This window comes from Cupressus sempervirens, chromosome 6 (assembly GCF_028749045.1).
Source record: "Cupressus sempervirens isolate cs-2001-9-10 chromosome 6, ASM2874904v1, whole genome shotgun sequence".
In the NCBI taxonomy this organism is placed as follows: domain Eukaryota; kingdom Viridiplantae; phylum Streptophyta; class Pinopsida; order Cupressales; family Cupressaceae; genus Cupressus; species Cupressus sempervirens.
The window spans coordinates 493221137-493235126 of NC_143123.1; positions in this window are offsets into that span (position 1 = coordinate 493221137).

Genomic DNA, 13990 nt, shown 5'->3' on the forward strand with positions numbered 1-13990 from the left:
TAACTCACATATTAGATACACAAATGAATCCTTGGGTAATTCATTAGTAAATATATCAGACATGTGTTCCTTTGTATTCACATATTCCACTTTTACTTCTTTGTCTTGCACTAATTCCCTCAAGTAATGATACTTAATTGAAATATGCTTGGTCTTTGTGTACATCAAATGATCCTTGAATATGTTTATAGCATTTTTTTTTATCAAAATATATCACCACAAGTTCAATAATAGTTTTCTACATACCTTCCAACAATTTCATGATCCACACTATGTTTGAGGAATTAACTATTCACGCAACATATTTAACTTCTTCTGTGGATTGTGAAATACAATTTTTATTCTCACTTTTCCATGAAATCAATATCTTGTCTAAGAAGAAAGTGCCTCCTCTTGTACTCTTTTTTTCATCAATTTTTCCATCCCAACCAACATCTGTATACACCTTCAGCTCAAACTTGTCATTCTTCTCATACCATAACCCGTAGTCTTTAGTTTCTTTCAGATATCTCAATATCCTTTTCACAGGCATCATGTGGTTCTCCTTGGGATGAGTAGAAAATCTTGCAGAAATACCAATAGCTAATGCAATGTCAGGTCTTCTGTGAACAACATATTTCAATTTGTTAATCATTGATCTATACAATGTTTGATTTACTTCAATAGAATCATCATTCTTTGCAAGTGATCTTGAATCTTCCATTCCAAAGGTCTTCAATATCTCCTTGATATACTTTGATTGTGTAATGTATATACCTATTTCAATTGATAGACTTGCAAACCAACTAAGAATTTTATCTCTTCAAACATTGACATCTCAAATTCTTTATTAATCTCATTAGAAAATGATTTGCAGTATCCTCCAAATATGATATCATCAACAAATATTTCAGCTAGCAATATCTTATCTTTATATCCACTTTTCAAATTGATGCAATGCAAGGCATGAGTATCCCCAAAGGAGATGTCCTAGCCCCTAGCAAATAACTACACAATGGAAACACAACAACAAGAAGTAATAACACAAGATTTGATACCAAATCACAACTCTTTATTTATAAAATAACTGTTACATGTAATGTATTGACTTGTAAGGCCTTCCCAGTTATGGCCAAATATAATAGCAATTATAATAATAGTTTTGCAAGATCCCTCAAGATCCAATCCAAACCTTGGCTAGTCTAGATCCACACTCTGGTATGAAAGCTCCAAGAAAGATCTCAACTTGTGCTTGCAAGCCCACCAAGTAATCTCCTTGTTTTCCAAGCCACAACTACTAGCTCTACTCCAAGTTCATCCAAGATCCAAGTGTAAACTGCCTCACATTTGGCACTTTGTCCACACATTCACAACTCCATCACAATCCTACTGTAAATTGCCTCACATTCAGTGCTCTATTCACAGACTTAGGAAAACTCACTCTTTGGCTACTCTCCACACTCCCTCCTCTAAATGAATCACTCCTTAAATGAATGAATACAAGAATCCACCATAACTCCTACTTATATCAATCTAAGCCACAAGTTGGCCTAGAACACAAATTAAATAACCATACATAAACTAAATGCCAAAAGTGGGCCTCCAACAATAATTAAATACCCAAAAAATGATACCCAATTAAAATCACGATATCTCCTAGCTCCGATTGAATTAGAACTCAAGCTTCAAACTATAGGTATTACTCTAGGCCCTCTTCAATCTCTAAAATTTTCATCCTCTAACTCATTATAAAAAAAATAGTTACACAACTTGCAATAGGCACCTAGAAAAACACATCTCTAGAAGCAAGGTAAAATGACTCAAACTTCAACTCAATCTATCCAATCTCTATGTAATCATGAGGAAAGGTTCAATGTGTCTCCAACACATCCCTAACCATGAAAAACATAACTTCAACAAAATCCAAGCTTGATGCTCGTGCATTAGATTCCCTAGGTAAATAGAAAAGTGTGCCCCACACTTTGATGTCAAAAGAAAGATCAACAACTGTCTTCATCTTCACCAAAGGTTTCCACTTCATCAGGGACAAGAAAACCAACATGAAAATCATCTAGATCTGCATCACTCTGTCAAAAAACATAATCTCAACCATCTAATAAGCATGCTCACTCCCAAGAACAAACTGAACATAATGCTTCACCAACAAAACCTCATTCACATTAGCAACTAGTGAATCCACACCAATAGCAAAAAACTCCATATCAGCAGCAATATGTAGATCTCCATCAACACATTCCAAACCCACAACACCAGTAGTCTTATTGCTCACAAGAAGATGCTCTGCAACACATAACTCATCACCAACAACAACTCGATCATCCACGACCGAGTGCTTCACAAACACCATGTCAGACTCAACCAACTGATCATGAAAACCAATCTCCATCCCAACATCAACAAGGTTAGGAATATCCTCAGCAACAACCTCTAGTTGCTCTGCAAGTTTTGTATCAGACTCCACAAATTGATCAACAAAACCAAACTCTTCCACCTTTACCTTGTTATGCCATCTTCTCTCAAAAACAAGTCTCTTAATCAACCAGACAACTCTCTTTCAAATCGATATAATCCAACTCCACAAACATCTATGGAATGCCTTCCTCACCATGTCCTTATCTTGATTATCTGAACTAGTTTCAAACTAAGCAACCAACTTCTTAACTCGATCAACCAAACTAGCTTCAAACCGAGCAAACATCTTAGAAAAATTCCTCTCCACCACATCACAAAGATTCACAATCATCTCAGGGTCCAATCCTCTTAGAGCCATCTTCCAAGATCTTCACAAACCCTCTGCAACAAATCATTCCTATGCTCCTTGTGACAACCTCAAATTGTTTGCAAGTCAGATTGCAACCTACCACCTCGCATGAATAATCAAGAACCACATCACAAGTCTAGGACCATGGATCTGCAATCCACAAACTCTCTACGATCATGCCTTAACAAGATCATCCTTCCATCTTCACATCCATCGATCCATCTCCAAGTGCTCTACAATTGCAAGTCAGAAACACAATTTTCCACCTCACAACCAAGAGATCTAGGACTCCTAAAAGAAAATCCACCATCAGATCAAGATCAATTCAGATCCACTTCTCCAACCCAAGTCCTGGTGAAAATTGCCACAACTTCGGTGATCTATCTACATGCTCAAGAACAATTGTGCTCTAATAGCATTTGACACAGTGCAAGGTAGGAGTATCACTAAAGGAGATGTCCCAACCCCTAGCAAATAACCATGCAGTGGAAACACAACAACAAGAAGCAATACCACAAGATTTGATACTAAATCACAACTCTTTATTTATAAAATAACTATTACATGCAACATGTTGGGCTATAAGGCCTTCCCAGTTATGGCCAAATACAATAGAAATTACAATAACAGTTTTGCAAGATCCCTCAAGATCCAATCCAAACCCTAGCTAGTCCACATCCACACTATGGTAGAAACCTCCAAGGAAGATCTCAACTTGTGCTTGCAAGCCCAACAAGAAATCTCCTTGTTTTCTAAGCCATAACTATTAGCTTTACTCCAACTTCATCCAAGATCCAAGTGTAAACTACCTCACATTTAGTGCTCTATCCATACATTCACAACTCCATCACAATCCTCTTGTAAATTGCTTCACATTCGACACTCTGTTCACAGACTCAGGAAAACTCACTCTTCGGCTACTCTCCACACTCACTCCTCCTCTGAATAAATCACTCCTTTTATGAATGAATAAAATACTCCATCACAACCCTTACTTATATCAATCTAAGCCAACAGTCAGCCTAGAACACAAATTAAATACACATACATAAATTAAATGCCAAAAGTCAGCCTCCAACAATAATTAAATACCCAAAAATTGATACCTGAGTAAAATCGTGATATCTCCTAGCTCCAATTGAATTAGAACTCGCACTTCGAACCGTAGGTATTTATCTAGGCCCTCTTTAATCCCTGAAATTTTCATACTCTAACTCATTTTAAAAAATTAGTTACATGGCCTACAACAAGAACCTAAAAACACATCTCCAGAAGCAAGGTAAAATGACTCAAACTTCAACTCAATCCATCCAATCTCTATGCAATCATGAGGAAAAGTTCTCCAATGTGTCTCCAACACATCCGTAACCATGGAAAGCATACCTCCATGAAAATCCAAGCTCAATTCTCTTGCATCACAAATGGGTGAATGCACCAAGATGGTGTACAAAAAATGGGGTATAAGTGGATACCTTTTTTATGAAATCAGGTAAACCTAAGCTTGGACGAGACATTTGAGGGTCATCCACTAAATATGACAATATATGTAAAACATATAAATTGTAGTACTCTGAATCTAGTTTCTAAACTACTAGAGTTTTTACAAAATGGATAAAATTAGGTGGATCAAACCATGCACACATGAAAATAGTTGCTAATTTTTTTAGAAAACATAACATAGATGTTTTTGTGTGCAACACAAAAGACCAAGTTACATTTAGTATCTTGCATATTTCTTTGGTAGGATGATAGTTAAGAGTCATATATATAAGTTGTGTATTGTTTTGTAATTTTATGATGAATATTTTTTTAATTATGAATTATTGAATTGACTACATCCTAAAATTTTGGTACCTGTTCATTTGCTGAGCATAACTTGCATCAAGATAATTGAAAATGAAAACTTTTTTTAAAAAAGTGTATAAAATCAAGTGAAGAATAGTAATATATAATTTATTTTGACTTTTGTTATGTATATAAACCTCACTCTCCCTCTCTCTCTCTCTCCCCCCTCTCTCCCCCCCCTCTCTCCCCCTCTCTCTCATCCCCTTCTCTCTATCACTCCTTCTATCATATCCTCTAATTCTTATATCCATCCCATCCCCCCACTCTCTCTCTCTCTCTCTCTATCATATCCTCTAATTCTTCTATCCATCCCATCCTCTCTCTCTCTCTCTCTCTCTCACACACACACACACACACATTCACGTCCCCCCTCTCTCTCTCACTCTTTCTACCATATCCTCTAAATCTTCTCTCCATCCCATCCTCTCTCTCTCCCTCTCCCTCTCTCTCTCTCTCACACACACATTCTCTGTGTCCTACCCCCCCTCTCTTTTTGCTATCTCCTTCCTTCCCTCTCTCTCATTCTCTCCCCTCTATCACGCTTTCTATCATATCCCCTAATCTCTCTCTCTCTCTCTCACACACACACACTCTCTCTCTCTCTCTCTCTCTCTCTCTCTCTTCCTCCTACCCCCTGACCTCTCTCTCCCTCTCTCTCTCTCCCTCTCATATCCCCTCTCTCTCTTTCTCCTATCCCCTAGCCTCTCTCTCTCTCTCATCCCCTTCTCTCTATCACTCGTTCTATCATATCCTTTAATTATACTATCCATCCCATCCTCTCTCTCTCTCTCTCTCTCTCTCTCTCTCTCTTTCCTATCCCCCCTCTCTCCATCCCATCCTCTCTCTCTATCTAATTCTCTTTTTCCTATCCCCCCTCTTTTTTTGCTATCCCCTTCTCTCCCTCTCTCTCATTCTCTCCATCTCTCTCACTCTTTCTATCATATCCCCTAATCTCTCTCTCTCTCTCTCTCTCTCTCTCTCTCTCTCTCTCTGTCTCTCCCCCCCCCCCATTCTCTCTTTGTCTTATCCCCCTCTCTCTTTCTATTATCCCCTTCTCTCCCTCTCTCTCATTCTCTCCATACCTCTCTCTTTCTATCATATCCCCTAATCTCTCTCTCTCTCTCTCTCTCTCTCTCTCTCTCTCTAATATCCCCTCTCTCTCTTTCTCCTATCCTCTAATCTCTCTCTCTCTCATATCCCCTCTCTCTCTTTCTCCTATCATTTAACCTCTCTCTCTCTCTCTCTCTCTCTCTCTCTCTCTCTCTCTCTCTCTCTCTCTCTCTCTCTCTCTCTCTCTCTCTCTCTCTCTCTCTCTCTCTCACTCTATATCTCTTATTTACGCTCCCTCTTCATATCCCCTTCTATCTCTTTATCTACCTTTCTGGAGTAGTAAACCAGAACCCGATCAAGTTATTTGTCCAATGTAATTAGAACTCAATAAGCCGATCGTGCTATTGAAAATTGTAAATAAAACAACATGTCAATGGTTATATGTTATTTTAGTATGATTTGAACTAGACTCTATTGTTGTTCACATGTATTTGTATACCAGGTATGCAAGTGTAAGGTTTTTTGTGATTGGAAATGCTAAATTTTATATTTTTCATGTGCCAACATCTTATTTTATGTTAGTATCTTATGATTGAGCATAAAATAACCATATTAATATCTTATTGTTTATTTGATTCATGTTATTGTTTGTAAGGTAATTTGCATCTACAATCATGGGAAAGAACAAGAGAGGAATGATTGAAAAATGAGAGGCAAAAAAGGGAAAAACAAGGGAACATATGAGAAGATTACATGAAGGTACATCATCAAATGCCACCAATGTAAGTGAAAAAAATCTACGTATTGATATTGATGTTAAAGACCCAATTAATTTGACAAATGAAAAAATGTTCAACATACCCCAATTGAAATTATTATGACAAATACACTTATGTCACTTGATGCGCCTAATGTGACATCTCAAGTTGAAATGATGAATGCACATGATTTAAGTAATGAAAATATAGAGCATGTGCGTACATCAACATCTCCTAGAATAATTCATAGAAAACCAACGTTTCTAATTGACATTGATGAAAATATTTTGAAGCCAATGCATGATAAAATTTCAGAAAGATATTGTAGGAGAATTATTCAAAAGATTTGAAATAACTATTTTGAAAATCTAAATCAAAGTGGAAGATGCCAACTTGTTGTTGAAATGGTTAAAAAGCTGAAATTTAGAGAGACAATGAGAATTTTGGGGCTAAGAACATCTAAAAATAGTAGTGAAAGAACCATTGTTATAAATCTCTTTGATCCATACAAATCCATTGGTTCAAAAGCACATATTAAAGATTTTAATACAACTCAACAGGTCTTCACATCAACCATAATGGGAAAGGAAATGGAAAAAAATTGTATGGTAAGAAAAAAAAGTAAATCATTAAGGATAAGTAGAACAACATTAGTCAAAGCCTTAACAAGGCGAGAGAAAATTGATAATTCTAATGAGACTTCTTTTAGGTCATTCCAAGGTAGACTCCTACATAAGGATAAAGTTATTGTTGATGCACTAAGAACATTAATAGAAAAATGTTGGCATGACAATGCAAGGGCTTCACCAAACCAAAAAGATGTTGTCAAAAGATGAATTGGAAAAACAAACCATGAGCCACATGCAATTTTTTTTTGGATACGACTCAAACACAATTTTATGAAATGTTTCTTCAAATATTTCCTCAAATTAAAATCAACCAAAGGTTTTTTGAGATGACAAAACCATTCTACATTAAGATAAATCATACATGCACTACATGTTGTTGTAGGATTCAAGTTGAGTTTTCTATGCATTATGATGTTTATTGTTATATATGTTGTACTTTGCATACTAATGAAATATTGCAGGAATATGGTCTATAATTACCTACTAAGTTATTGAGGGAATTTATTGCAAGTGTACTATGCAAACAAGATGATGGGTGCATTTATTATAAGACCATGTGTTTGAAAGGTTTTTTCCCTTAATGTGGTGGTTTGAAAAATTTGCATAGATGCCTACATCTAGATAGCACACATGAAATTGGTAACACACTAGTTTCACTTGTAAAGTACAAATAAGTTATATATGGTGTTAAAGATGGAAAATAATTAAAGAGGTGTGAATTAGTGAAAAGTGATGTATGTGTAGCTAATTTTATGAAATTATTTCAAGAGAAATTAGTTTATGACTACATAGGTCATAGACATAGAGCTAGATGGTTAGATGAGAAATTCAAGTTGTGTAAGACACTTTTCCCCTTGGGTACAATTGTGTTGGTTGTTGACTTCGCTGAAAAATATACACTAAAACCTCAAAATGAAGTGCAACCAATGTATTACAACTCTAGATACAAGTGTCAATTTTTGTATGCATGGCATTTATTCATGCACATGATAACACAGAGGATGATAAAAAAATATTAAGAAAGTATCACTTCTATATCAGCAATGATTGAACTCATTCATTAGAGCTTGTGTAAGGATGTTTTAGAGTTTCCTATGACAATTTGAGGGAAAGAAATGAAAGATACAATCAACACAAATGTATATGGTCAAACAATTGCACCACACAATTCAAGAATGCAATGATGTTCTATTGGTTTAGTAGGATGCATGTGATAAGTGGAGTGCAACATTTTTGAAATTTCATTGAGGCAGGACATGGAAAGGAAGAGCATGATGGTGTTGAAGCATGTGTGAAAAGAGCCCTTAGTAGAGAGGAATTAAAGTATGAAGGTGGTGCAATATTAGAAAATGCTGAAACAATTGTCTAATGGTTCAAGTCTATGATGGGACTAGGTAATACAGGTAAGTCTATGGTTTCTAGTAATTTTTGGTTGATATGTGAACCTAACATTGAAAATTTGCAAGATTGTTGTACACTTATAGGATCAAGTGAGATGCGTTCATTTTGAAGTTCAAATGCATCGTTACTAGCTATTCGTACTAGAAAGCTTGCATGCCTTTTCTCTTCATGTATGCATCATTTATGGGATGAATGTGAATCAAAAGAATGGGTTGACCAATGATCTTGTAGACCTTTGCATCCAATTGATTCATATCAACTTCCTACAACACTAAAACTCAACCAAGTTGAAGCATCAATAGATTTTGAGCATGTATGTGACCTAGTTGAACCAGGTACTAAGTTATCAATTTAATACTTGGTTATAATAGATTACTTTCAATTTTTCCATTAACTTATCCTTCTATATAATGCAAGCCATGTATATAAAATTATTGCATATGAGAATAATGATGAAGGAACAAATTACTCTCTATGTAGGTGTATTGAGCCCAAAAAGAAACTGATAGTTGTAGTCATTGATGGTATGAGGATATTGAGTACCCAATAGGATCCATTGTTGTGATAGACACATGGCTTAGAAGGTAGTATAGTTTTGTCCCCTACCATGACTATCTATTTAAGTCAAATTTTCATGTATAATGTATTGAAATTCTAACTTTAAATTGTCTTTACAATCAAATTTAGGCACCTTATCAAGAAATCTACCACATAGTTATTTGAGGATTTTGAGACACACAGACATATTCTTTATTACTCTAACCTTATTGTTGCAACAAATATTCAATTGATATCATATCATGGTAGGCCTCTTAACAAGAAGTTGTGGAAAGTATGTGAATTTTATCACGAGACAATACTTGATACAATAAGGGTTAAATTTGATCCAAAAGGTTCTCTTGATTGATTGTGTGCTATATAGTTGAATCATTCTACATATGGTAGAATACTTTTGAAAATTTTGTATATATTTTATGCGAAATGTTGCAACTTCACAGTAATGTGCATATGCAAATGCCAAATTTTGTATATAAAAAAGAGAAGACATGTAACATGTGCATGTTTGTATGCCATATTTTGTATAAAAATCTGATAAGAGATGTCACATGTGCATATTTAGATGCCAAAATTTGTATTAAAAAAGAGAAGACATGTAACATGTGCATATTTGTATGCCATATTTTTATAAAAATCCAATAAGAGATGTCACATGTGCATATTTAGATGCCAAATTTTGTATATAAAAAAGAGAAAACATGTAACATGTGCATATTTGTATGCCATATTTTTTTTTATGGGTTTGATGATATCCTTAAAAAATATTTAATTATCTTCAACTTATATGAATTTAGATGGCTATCCTCTTGCATTTTTCTTCCAAATTTACCAAAACGCTAGGAAAATAAATTATATATTTGGATACCCATTTGGCTTCTCTACAGCATATGGAAAACTTGGATGGGTTATTTTGGACCATGTCCTTGATGTCACACTATGTCATCCCTTTTTAGGCTTCAAATAGCCCTCTAATTGGCACACAACATGATGATTATGTCATCATGAGGTCAATAGGGTCCACGAAGAGTTAGAGTTAGGTTTCTACCATAGGTAAGGTTTGTGGTTAAGTTTAAGGTAGGGTTAATCTGTAACTTTTTGCAAAAATTGCAAAAGTTGCTCAAGCAACTTTGCAACTTTTGAGAAATTTTTGCTCTCGACATATTTTGATCGAATGGGTCCATCTAGGACTATTCTAGGATCCTAGTTAAGATTCCTAGGACATATTGAGTAATTTAATACCTCAGTTGCCCATTCCTAACAACTTTTAACCTATTCAACAGATTTTGACCAACTTAGGACCTAATCAACAATTTTGGCTTTTCCTAACAATCCATGGCTACTCTATTAGCTAGGTTTTTTGAGTTTAGCCTAGGACCAACCTTGTTTCAGCCACAATGTTCCTCTGATGGTATCAACCACACTGAATGGAAATGTCCCTAAGGGTCTCTATGCACCATTGAGCTGCGATCTTTGATCGGGCATTTCTTTGAGATCGTGAAAGGTATTGCTGAACTATTAGGTGCTATAGGATCATGCTATCTAGTCCCACAAAAACCTATCTTAGTTTTTAGAGATTTGACTTTGTTTGGATTTGGCACTCGTATCTCACCTATTGCCAAAAATTATAATGTTGCTTAGTTGAAATGAGCAAGGTTGTGTATATTTCAAACTGTTGGTCCTAGGATCAAATCATCTACTCTGTTAGCTCCATATGGTTAGGTTTAGGCTAGGACCAACCTCGCTTCAGCCACAATATCCCTCCGACGATATTGATCGCATTGAATGGAAGTGTCCCTAAGGGTCTCTATGCACTATCAAGCTGTGATCTTTGACATAAATACAAAATTCATCATGTCTTGTTACATCAAATAAGTGACATATGATTACATGTTATAATGAATTTTAAAAACATGTTACATTTTTTGTATAAAAATAATGAATGTTCATGTGTTTGATTAATTGCAAGAAAGTATGATGAAATACAAGTTTGTATGCACATATTGAACAAGTTGGATGGAAAGACAATTTTAATGTATATCAAAATGAACAATATATTATGTCATATCAATCATATAGTTACAAAAAGATCTTATGTCTCATCGCCACAATACAAAAGTCAAATACTTGATGAATGCCAAAAGTGTATAGTAGAAATGTCAAATGTGTACAACACAAATATCAAATATATACAATACAAGAGTTGAATACTCGAAAAATGTTGAATGTGTTCAATATAAATGTTGAATGTGCAAAATAAAAATATCAAATATATACAATACAAAAGTTGAATATATGTTAATGTCATGTGATGACCACAACTACATATGTATATCACTGTCAAAATCTATGACTGTGTAGAATCATCAAAATTGAGCCTCTTTGATGTAGTTTGTGGCTTGCCAAGTGTCTGGAAAAATTAAAATACACAATCAAATATCTTATCTATAATTAATATGAAAATAACTAGAAATTGGGTTCTAAATTGTGGATAGTTGAGTTGTTCATTACCTCACCCCTTTGTCCCACAGTTGGACTAAATGATAGTGGTAATGGGCTCCTTCATCGATGGGGGGGGGGGGGGAGCTCCTCACAAAATTATGAGGTAGAGTGATGATGGGAGACACAAATACCAATGAATCAATGCTCATGGGAGGTACAACCTATATGATAAGCAATAAAATGCTAGCATTATAGAGTGGCATTAGGGATTACAAATAGAGTTAAAGAAAATGTACTGCAGCTTGAGCTAGATCTCCAGTGCTAGCAGGAGGTATAAGTATTGATGAATCAATGCTGCTATGAGGCATAACCTATACGGTAAGAATTAAAATATTAGAACTGTAGACTAGGCATTAGGGATTTCTATAAAACACACAAGCAATCCAAATTGAGATCACAAAAGGGCTTCAATTAGGACTCTACATGCATACCTTTGGCCTCTATTTTGTTTGACCCCATCTTTGACACGTGGGACTCCTAACAAAATGAAATGGGAAAGGATTTGTATGAAATCTCAAAGATTTTTGTAATAGGTAAAAGATATATAACACATGTTAATAAGACAAATTATTGATAATTATTATTAAACTAAAAAAAAACATGTACTCATTTGTAAATGCAACTGTTTAATATGTATATAGAACAAATACATACTATAACCTAAAATTTATGAGAGGGAAAATATGAAATTTTACCTCTTCCATTGCCTCAACATCGATAGTCTCAGGAGCATTCATTAACTCTACAAAACTAAATTGTTTCTACATATATTCAACAAACAAGTCAACATGTATTCATCAATATTGAGTACATGTATATACATTCATTATTATTAAATTTTAAAATATAAACTTGACTTGTATTTAATATTTTTTTGTTTTGGTGTTCTTGCTGATTTCTTTCCCTTTCCTTGAGACCTTGAGCTATGTGGAGTACCCTAAAGAAGAAAGGAATATAACATAAGAGGAATCAATAAGATGCATCATAGTTTAATCAAATTGTAAATTTGATAGGTGTGCAAACTATGATACTGCATAGCTCTCAAGGCCATAGTTAATGGTAGAAAGTGTGGCATCATCAATTTGATAAATTTAAGCCCCCAACAAGCCCTATCAAATAGTAAAGAGTATTGTTATAAATATGAGGTAATGTTGTAAATGGAAAGAAGGCACAATAAAAACAAGAAGATCATAGGAGGGAAAGAAGACAAAAGAACTTGAAGAATGATATTGGAAGGATAGTACAAGGCCTAGAAATTGAAAAAAAAGACACTAAGAAGGAAAAGAGAGAGGCAAATGAACTTTTGGCACCTTGTTAAGAAATAAAAGTGGAGATTCATGATCTCCACACTTATGCAAGACACCCTATGTGATATGGAAGTTCTTCTATGCAGATGGGTATATGGAGGATGAACTCACATGAGATTCATTAGATGGAGTTCAAGTATGCTAGGAACAAGATATGTGGATGGGAATTGGATGAATTTGATGAATCTGGGAGGGTTTCAATGATGGTAGGAGATGGAAAGGTATTATTGCACTTTTAAGAATACCAATTAAGAAACAATATTTCAAATCCAATGTATTATTATACTTTACCCTAAGTGTTCTTGCTCCTAGCCTCACACCTCTAGCAGAATGAGTACTATGTGGTGTTCTCATACCGCTTGCTACACCCTACATTGCATATTGTTTGGATATATCAATCTAAAGTTCTCTATAAAATTAATAAAATATTTACTTTTATGATATTTCTAGGTGATTAAATATTATCATGTCAAAACTAATGAGGTTCATTAGATGGGGTTTGGGTAATGCTAGGAGCAAGATATGTGGATGAGAATTGGATGGATTTGATGAATGAGAGGGTTTCAATAATGGTAGGAGATGGAAGAGGATCTATAAGTGGGTTGTTAGTGTCATACCAATTAAGAAACAATATTTTAAAGCTAATGTATTATTTTACTTTTAAGAATATTTAAAAAACTTTACCTTGGGTGTTCTTGCTCCTAGCCTCACACCTCTAGCAGAACAAGTACTTTGTGGTGTTGTTGTACTACTTATTGCACCCTGCATTACATATTGTTCACATATCAATCTAGAGTGATCGATAAAATATATTTTTAAAAACTTTTACGATATTTAGGTGATTAGATAATATCATGTCAAAACTCAAAGAAATAAACAAACCTATGTCTCTTGTCCACCAAAGGCCATCACCATCAAATCATTTGTGAGTGTAAAATCCCCACCTTTGTATAAATAACAAGTATTCCCACAATGTACACATGGATAAGATGACACTCCATCCTGAGATGCATCCATATCTATCCCATCACACATGTGTTGACAGCTAAAAAAAAAATGCTGATTGGGCTCAAAAGACTGTAATGATGATGATGATGCTGGTAGAAAAAGTGAGTATAACACTGGTAGTGTAGGTGACACAAGTAGAGATGACACTAGTGGTGTAGGTGACACAAGCATATA